Source organism: Melospiza melodia, unplaced genomic scaffold (genome assembly GCF_035770615.1).
Source record: "Melospiza melodia melodia isolate bMelMel2 unplaced genomic scaffold, bMelMel2.pri scaffold_55, whole genome shotgun sequence".
NCBI lineage: Eukaryota > Metazoa > Chordata > Aves > Passeriformes > Passerellidae > Melospiza > Melospiza melodia.
The window spans coordinates 4329678-4338822 of record NW_026948799.1 but is presented as its reverse complement, the minus strand read 5'-3'; the positions used below and the strand labels follow the sequence as shown (position 1 = coordinate 4338822).

At 53.3% G+C, this 9145-nt stretch overlaps 1 long non-coding RNA gene across 1 annotated transcript; it reads right to left on the bottom strand.

The window, feature by feature from the left end:
- Window positions 1-1202: 1202 nt before the first annotated feature.
- Window positions 1203-4778, bottom strand: LOC134413900 (uncharacterized). Its single transcript, XR_010026608.1, has 3 exons — window positions 4631-4778; window positions 2163-2268; window positions 1203-1439 (listed from the first exon to the last, which is right to left on the bottom strand). It is a non-coding gene; the product is annotated as an uncharacterized LOC134413900 (long non-coding RNA).
- Between the last annotated feature and the right edge of the window lie 4367 nt (window positions 4779-9145).

Sequence of the window (9145 nt, the reverse complement as noted above, 5' to 3'; positions counted from 1 at the left end):
CTTTACTAGAAATGCACCGGTTAATAAGAGTAGAAGGTATTGGAGAAAAATCATAAATATTGTACACGTAACTTTGGGTATAAAGATAAGTGACCGCCCCAGGGGCTGCGGGAGTGTGCCCATGGCTGACTTGCTGTGCAGACCTCTGTTGGGCTGAAAGAAAATCTTTTAGATAAACAATTAATAAACACCGAGACCGAAACAAGATCAGAAGTTTCTCCTCGTCCTTTGAAGCGCCGGGCTGCCCAAGGCCACTCTGGGCCTTTCCAGGTCTTTGAAACAGCCGAGAAACCGAGCAACTGGCATCCCTGAGCTATCTCCGGACATAAATCAGCCAGCCGGGAGAAACAGAAAACCAACAAGCATAAATCAACTATAAATCAGCCTAAAACAGCCGGAAAAAGAAAAACACTTGAAAATCTACAGACAGTCATACAAGACTTGGCAGGAGCTGCACCTGCTGTGCAGGCTGTGCCACATCCAGCAGATTGTCCCCAATGTGCTCCATGCCCCAGCAAGGACCCTCCTCATTTCTCAAGTTAATGGCATCATGAGGAGACGTGGTTTTCCCAGGGCCTCTGTGGTTAGCACTGTGAAATACCAAACACTGTTCACAGCTGCAATTGCAACTGTCCCTCTTCCCACAAAAGCACAAGGCTCTATCCTTGGCCTTTGCAGGCACTTTCCCTTCCCCATCAGTCACCACATCTAGGAAAATCTGACAGACTGGGAGAACTGCAGGAAGCAGCAGGAAGCTGAGTCAGAGGAGCTTTAGTTTGGATATCAGGAAAAAGGGTTTTTCACCCAGAGGGTCGTTGGGCACTGGAACAGGCTCCCCAGGGCAGTAGTCACAGCACCAAGCCTGACAGGGTTGAAGGAGCATTTGGACAACAATTTCAGGCACTTGGTGTGACCCTTGGGCTGTTCTGGGCAAGGCCAGGAGCTGGACTTGATGGTCCTGATGGGCCCATCCAACTCCACATATTCTACATTCTATGATTCTGAGAACTAATGGGCTGCAGGAGGGCAGAAATAGGTGACGAGAGGAAAGAAGTGAGGTTGGTTGGAGAATCAAGTCACTGAGTCCACAGAAGATGCAGGATACAGGACCCTTCCCTCCAACCATTCCCATTCTCTGTCTCATCCCTTCTCCCTCCCACACACATGAAGGTGAAGAACATCACTAAAAGAAGAAGAACCTGCTTGACTCCCATGTCCATGAGAGCAGTCATTGCTTGTGCAGGAGTCACATTCTCCACCATGATCCCCAGGCTCTGACTGGCTGCCTTCTGAACAAATTCTGGGGAGCTGGACACCGTCTGGAGAAGGACCCGAGCAACCTCATCCACCTCAGAGTCCATGTCCTTCTTCAAGGTCTCAAAGAGCTCTCCCAGAGTGACAATGGCAGAGTAGGACACCTTGGAACCGAGGTTGGCTACCTGGGGAAACAGAGGAATCACCTTGGAAAGAAAACCAGTTGCCTTCAACAGAAGTCCCAGGAAATGACAACACATCCCATTGTGTCCAGGGGAACATATAAGTACAGGAAGAGCAGGAGACCACAAGCACAGAAAGGCACTCACTCTGGCACCAATTTCTGGCTTCAGACCTGCTTACTGCAGGCGTAAATAAAAATTTCATTAAGTGTTCTATTTAATCCTTCTTAAATGTCCACATCTTTGTTTTTAGGCCCTTTTACTAGAAAATAAATAAAAAGCTGCTTTCAAATCATGAAGGCAAAAGTCATAAAGATAAAAGAGTCAGGTGCTCCTGTTCAAAAAAACAACACCAGCAGCTGAAGCACTGGTGCCAGGAAACAGAAAACACAGGCTCAGGTCTACAGAATAATTTGCAGCGTTGAATTATAGCTTGGGCAGAGACTGGGACTCTGGCAAATAACATCATTAGTGTCTCAGTTTCTGCATTTGCACATTGCATTATGAAGGCTCCACAGTCAAAGATGAGTGTCAGATACCCGAGCTGCCAGTAAATACAGCTGCATGTGCCCACAGATCCTACAGACAGCTGACAGACATTAGAAATCCCAGGTCTAAAACCAGAAATGAAGGCAGACCCTGAGCACACATGGAGATGAGCAAGCACATACCTACTCTACACACTGTGTATGAAGTATGGGGGACAATTCAGAACAATGTTCTCACCTCACTGGTAACTGCCAAGCAAACCTCACCAAGTCTACAAAGCAGGACCTCTGAATGGGACCCAGCCAGGTGTTGGATGGTGAAGAGTCCCTTCTCCTTCAGCTCCCTGAAAGGCAGAAGATTGATTTTTCTCTCCACCAAGGCAGCACCCTCTGAAATGACCAGGCTGGCAGCTCAGTTGAACAATGGGAGGAGCTTTTCAAGGAGTGCCTAATGAAATCATGGAATGTGTTGCCCCAGGATGCCGTGGCTGTCAAAAGCATTCACAAAACCAAGAGGCAAAGAGAGGGGTTTTAGAGTGGACATTAGAGAAGACAGCCTTTCTGAAATCTCTGGCACGTGAGGCCCCTCTGTCACTGCTTCCTAGGAGCTGTGAGACCAGGCCATGCTGCTGTTTGCTGTCACCTCCCTGTACCTGTCCCTGAGACACAGTTGCATGGGGCTGTTATTGGGGCATTTTCCTTCTTTGTCAGCCCCAGCAGGCACTCAGCAGGGAGAGTCTGCACTGCCTCTCTGGAGCTGAGTTTCCACTCTGTGATCTCAGCCTCTCTGTCACCCCCTCCACTCCCCCTCACACATTCCCCAAAAAAGCAGCAGGATGTCTGCTGGGACCCCCTCAGCCTGCAGGAAGGCCAAGTGGGTCCTGGCCTCTCCTGACCCACAGCACAGCTTTTTTCATCCCAGCATGGAAATATCAAAACTGTATTATCACATCACACAGAGGGCCAGGAGCTTTATATTTTGGCTGCAAGTGTCCACAGGGCATTGGGGAAGAGGAGAAAAAGAGTGTTTTGCAGCAAGCAACCCAGCTACTCAGGCAGGAAGTTAGGAAAAGTGTCTGGGAGCTGCTTTTTAGGACTTTGGTGGTTCTGCTGAAGCTTCTGACAGAGCTGATGGGCAGATCCCAGAGCTGTGGAGAGTTCCTGGGAAATTTGTCCTTGGATATGCCTACGAATGCTCTCCCAGCCATGAACTGCCATCTGTGTCCTGTCCATATGTTACTGCCTTGACTGTTGAGTGTCTGAGGTGCCTCTTGAGACTGCTGTGGACCTCCTTCACCAAGGAATGGATTGTGATACAACATCCCTTTCTGCTCATGTTTGGGCACTGACAGAGCCTGGAGCACTCTGCCTCGAGCTTGGGCTCTGGCCAAGCAAGATTGCCAATGAGAGCAGCTCATGGTCCTCAGCTCTTCCCTGCTGCTGGGACAGACAGACATGGCCATGGGGACAGAATGGAGCTGCCCCATCTGCCAGGGCACTAAGAAGGATGTGAATTTTTCTCTGCCCTGTCACCACCAGTTCTGCCTGGGCTGCATCCTGCAGTGGGCAAAGAGAAATCCAGCGTGCCAACTCTGCAGAAGAATGATAGAAGCTGTCAGGTTTTCTGAGTAGGATGAACAGGACTATATACAATTTGCCATCAGCTTCCCCAAACAATTGCTAGAGCCCAGCAGGGAGAGAGCCTGGCCGCCTGTGAGAGTCTGGCAGAATTTTCCCTCATCTGCCTCACGATCTGTAGTAGAATAGGGTCAGGCGTTCGGAAAGTCTCGCGATGTTACGGAAAGCAGTAGAGCTCCTCTCCCCCTAACTCCTAGTGATAAAGGATCACCCAAGAATGTTGTCCCCCCTAACATTAGTAACTTTCTACTCCTTACTAACCAATTACAGTAAAGTAAAGCCCCCTGACGTAGGGAAAAAACTTTCCCGGTATAAAACCCGACGAAACGGGACAATAAAGGTCTTGAACCGTCCACCATACTGGTGTCTGTGTGTGTTCTTGGCCCGAGTGACCCTGGAGAGTTTGGGTCGCCGTGCTGTTTCCTCGGAACCAGGTCACCTCGCCTTGCATCAGAAGGCGACAAGTGGTGCCGGAAACCCGGGATCGAACCAGTGCTCGGGGAACGGGAATCGCCTGGACAGAGGACGGCGGCTGCACAGCTGGCCTTGTGCAGCGGAGGGGACGCCCTCGAATCATGGAAGCGATTGCAAAGGTCGTAAGTGAAGTGTGCACACGATGGGGAATTGATTGTAAGCTTAAAGATACGACTCTCGCATTGTCGAGATTGATTAAGCTGGGGGCTATAGAGAGCCCCGGGGATATTTTACACCCGGAGGTGTGGGATAATTGTACGAAACCCCTGGCCGAGGAGACCATGTCTTCGGGCTCGGGGAAAGCCCTAAAATCGTGGGGCAGAGTCATCCGGGCTCTGCAAAAAGCTCGAGAAGAGCAAGAAACCTGGAAAGCTGCCAGAAGCTGCTTAATAGCTACTCCGCAGCTAGGGGTGGGGGCAGCGACACAGACCACCCCGGAAAGTGATCAGATTGCAGACGGGGACGTGCGGGGGCTAGGCGCGTCCCACCTCCCCCCGAACCCCAGCCCAGAACCCCCGGGAGACCCCCCAACCCCCCCGTGGAGCCCGCCAGATCCCAGTCCCCCCCCGGAGCCCCTTGACAAAACCGCGGCACCTCTACCCGTCTCCCCCCCGCCGATTGCCGACCCGACGCAGGAGGCAGAGCAACGGGTGCAGTGTTTTTGGGGGGGGCTGGCGGAGGAGGCGCGGGAGGCAGCGGGACGGTCAGAAACCGCCCGGATCGATACGATCTCTCCGCCGCCGTATGGGCTCGAAAATGGCGACCGACCGCATGGTCAGGGCGGAAGAGAAGAGGGGGAAAAGGGCGGAAATGGAGTCAGCGCGCCTAACATCGCATGCGCGGGAGAGCGGGGAGGGGGGGCGGTCCCCGCGGTGGAGGGTGAGACCAATCAGAGCGCTCTATTCAAATTAAGCCCACATAAGGCAAGGACCTCCCCCAGCAGGAGGCGGGGGGACCCCAGGGGGAGGGAACAGTCCGCCCTCCGCAGGTGGGGGCGGGGTCGGAGCCCGAGAAAAAGGCAGAGCAGCCCGGAAGCGCCCGGCCAATCCACATCTCACTCCGACTCAGACCCGAGCCGGGACGAGTCCGAGAGGGAGTTGGGGAGCTCCGATTCGGATACTAGCCTTAACAGAGGGAGAGCAACAGCATATAAGGTCTCTAGTCGCAGCGCTCCCGCATGGGTGAAGGGATCATCAGAGAAAGACCGGACCCCGCTTACAGACTGGCGAAAAATAAAGATAGCCTGCGCCGAGTACAACCCTTCAGCTAAGCTAGTGTTCCCTGTCCGTGTGGGGAGGGCAGGCGGAAACCAAAGGACCTATTCACCGGTCAATCCGAAAGATGTGCAGGCAATTGTTAAAGCGATTGCAGACAAGGGAATTAATTCTGCCATGGTTAACACACTCATAGACGGGGTTTTTGGGGGGCATGACATGCTTCCCTTTGACATCAAACAGACGTGTAGGATGATTTTTGATGGGGCAGGAATGATTGTTTTTGAACAAGAGTGGGAGGATCAATGCACGAAGGAGCTAGCCCAGATAACGGGACCTGATCATCCACTACACGGCTCCAGTATACAGAGATTGATGGGTAAAGACCCCACTATGATCACCCCCCAGGCCCAGGCTGAGGGATTGAGGGCCCATGAAGTTATGACAACCACCCTGGCTGCCCGAGAGGCCATTCGTTCTGCTTCCAAAGTAGTGGCTAACCCCGTCCCGTGGTCCACCATAAGACAGAGTGAAAGTGAGAGCTTTACTCAGTTTGTGGACAGGCTGCAGGCAGCATTAGATTCCTCCTCATTGCCCTCAGAGGCGAAGGGTCCCGTGCTGGCAGACTGCCTACGCCAGCAATGCAATTCAGCCACCAAGGACATCTTAAGATCACTGCCACCTGGGGCTAACATAGCCGACATGATCAGACACGTTGCAAAGGAGGAACACCTTGTTCCCATTCAAGCAGCAATCCACACTGCAATGACCAGTGCGATGGCATGTCTTGAGTGTGGCCAGGCAGGTCACTTGGCAGCAAACTGCCCCCAGCCAAGGTGCCTATCCGCAGCTGCTCCACCACGAGAAGGAGAACTTAGGGGACCGTGCTGGGCATGTGGGAAGAAGGGACATTTAGCTGAGGAATGCAGATCCAGGCTCCAGGGAAACGGGGGAGGGAGGGGGTGGCCGGGCCGTGTTCAGCCCCCTCCCATCTGGAATGTGCAGCGGCCCAGCTACAGTAACCCCCAGTGGGGCAGGGGACCCTCGTACCCCATGCCCCCACAGGGAGCAGTCAATTTTTCATCCCCACCTACAACGCAGTGCCAGAACTGCACACCACCGGTAATGCTTTCGCACCCCCCACCGCCACAAGCCGCGCCGGAGTCACGGGAACAGCAGGGGACGCCCCAGCGTGGGATCCCTGGGTGGCCCTGGCCATGAGAATAGGGAAGGAACCCCTGATGGTGTGGGGGACATGCCGCCTTTACGGCAGTCAGCATCCCCACGCCATAGGGTTTCAGTTCTGGGCAGACACAGGATCAGACTGCACGATTTTTCCCCAAGCGCATTGGCCCGGACGTTGGCAATTCAAAGAAGTCCCTCCAGTGAACGGAGTGGGAGGGCAGTCCCGGGCGTGGAAAAGCACTCAGTTGGTGGCTTTAACACTTCACACAAAAAAGGGACCAGGAGTGTCAACATCAGCAGCAGCCCTAATGTTGGAAGAAGCAAAGGCAGAGCTGGAGGACGAGAGGGACCGCGGGAGACACGTGGATGAGGAGCTACAGCAGGGGAAGCAGAAGCTGCCGCAGCGAGCGACAAGGATGAAGCCGGAAGAGGAGGAAGATGTGTGGGAACTGAACGCGCTGTTCCTCAGTGCCAAGTCCGACATGATCTGGGACAAGCAAGTCCTGGAGAAGCAGATGATCCTCGAGAAACTGACGGAGGAAGAGAGGCACCTGAACAAGATGATGGAAATAGAGCGAGAGAAGGACATGGAGGTCCAGGAGGAGCTGGAGCGCCAGAGGAAGCAGGAGCTGATGAGAGCCCGGCAGGGCATTGTGAAACAGACGGAGCAGAATGCAGAGGAGCGGGCATTGAGGGCTGAGGAGCTGCACCAGGAGGGCCAGAGGCAGCTGGAGCGACTGGGGCAGATGAAAAAGGGAGGATCAGAAGGCCTGGGAGCAGAAACAGGAGCAGAGGGCCCACAGATGGTAATTAGAAACGAGCTAGGCGAATGGGAATGGGGCCGGAGGCCGATGCTCACTGGGAGAGGGTACGCAGCTGTCAAAAGGGACGGCAAATCAGGTGGTGTCCACTTAAGTCAATTAAGCCGGACCTCCATAGCGAGCAGAATGAGACTGATGAGAGTTGCGAGTTTCTGTTTACAGGACCTGCTCGTGGGATGTCCTCGTGACGCGTACATCCCGGTTCCAGATGAAAGCGACCGACCACCAAGCCGTCAGGCAGCTCCCGAGAGACCCGCACGGGTGAGACCCAAGCATCAATGGTGTTTCTGTGTGATCTTGCTGTTGGGGCTTGTTGCCAGAGGGCAAGTCAGCCCAGACCACTACCCCCATCAGCCATTCAGGTGGGTCATGCGACACCTTAGTAGTGACAAGGTGCTCACAGAAATCACCACACCAAACACCCATCCTTCGCGCTCTGCATCACCGACCTGTTTCCAGGACGGCCAAAGGTAGACCCCAATTCCCCACACTCCACACACATGTCCTTTCAGGTAGACCATTTAGCCGAGTCAGATTTAGATCCAATCCTTCGTATGTTAGAAGCTACCTTCCTATCCCTGAACGAATCCAACCCTTACCTAACCAAATCCTGCTGGCTCTGTTACAACGTCGAATCTCCCTTTTACAAAGGAGTCGCTTTAAACACTCCCTTCAGTTACCCCACAGCCGATGCACCCAACCAATGTAGAGGGGACACCCCCCGCAAAGGAATCACCCTGAGTCAAGTCACAGGCCAGAGCAGATGCTTTGGCAATGCAACCCTAGCTAGGCGGAAAAGCAACGTCTGCACCAAAGTTGTCAAGCCCAACGGGAAAAACAGTAAGTGGGTAGTCCCATCCGTGTCTGGGATGTGGGTTTGCCAGCAATCCGGAGTGAGTCCCTGTATGTTCCTTGCCAAATTCAATGACTCTAACGACTGTTGTGTCCAAGTTCTGATTGTTCCTAGGGCCCTGTGCCGCGCAGATGAAGAGGTGTATCGCCATTTCGGGGAGCCCAGCCGGCTCCACAAAAGAGAAATAGCAACAGGTGTAGCTGTCGCAATGTTGCTGGGCCCAGGAGCAGCCGGAACGGCCACAGGAGTCTCAGCCTTGGCGACCCAGCACCAAAGACTGTCACAGCTGCAGGCAACAATTGACGAGGACCCGCAGAGTATCGAAAAATCCATCTCCTTTTTAGAGAAGTCAGTCTCCTCACTCTCAGAAGTGGTCTTGCAGAACAGGCGAGGACTAGACCTCCTGTTCATGCAGCAAGGGGGCCTGTGTGCCGCCTTGAAAGAGGAGTGTTGCTTCTATGCAGACCACATGGGAGTCGTGAGAGACTCCGTGGCAGAACTCCGAAACAGACTGGCTCAGAGACAGAGAGACAGGGAAGCCCAACAGGGTTGGTTCGAGTCCTGGTTCAATCGATCAACATGGCTAACCACCCTACTTTCTACCCTAACAGGTCCGTTGGCAATGCTGCTTTTTGCTGTCACCTTCGGACCATGCCTGCTGAACAAGCTGATCTCATTCATTCAGACCCGCCTAGAGCAGGCCAACATCCTGTTCATAGGCCAGCAATTCGCTGCTGTGAATTCGACCAGAGAACACTGCCAGTCACAAGATTTTCTACCCAGGTTCACCAAACCCCTTTCTCTGTTGACAACCCCATGCCTCAGCTCAGTACCCATGTATATGACTACTTTGTTCATTTGTAAAAAAGGGGGGGGAGATGTAGTAGAATAGGGTCAGGCGTTCGGAAAGTCTCGCGATGTTACGGAAAGCAGTAGAGCTCCTCTCCCCCTAACTCCTAGTGATAAAGGATCACCCAAGAATGTTGTCCCCCTTAACATTAGTAACTTTCTACTCCTTACTAACCAATTACAGTAA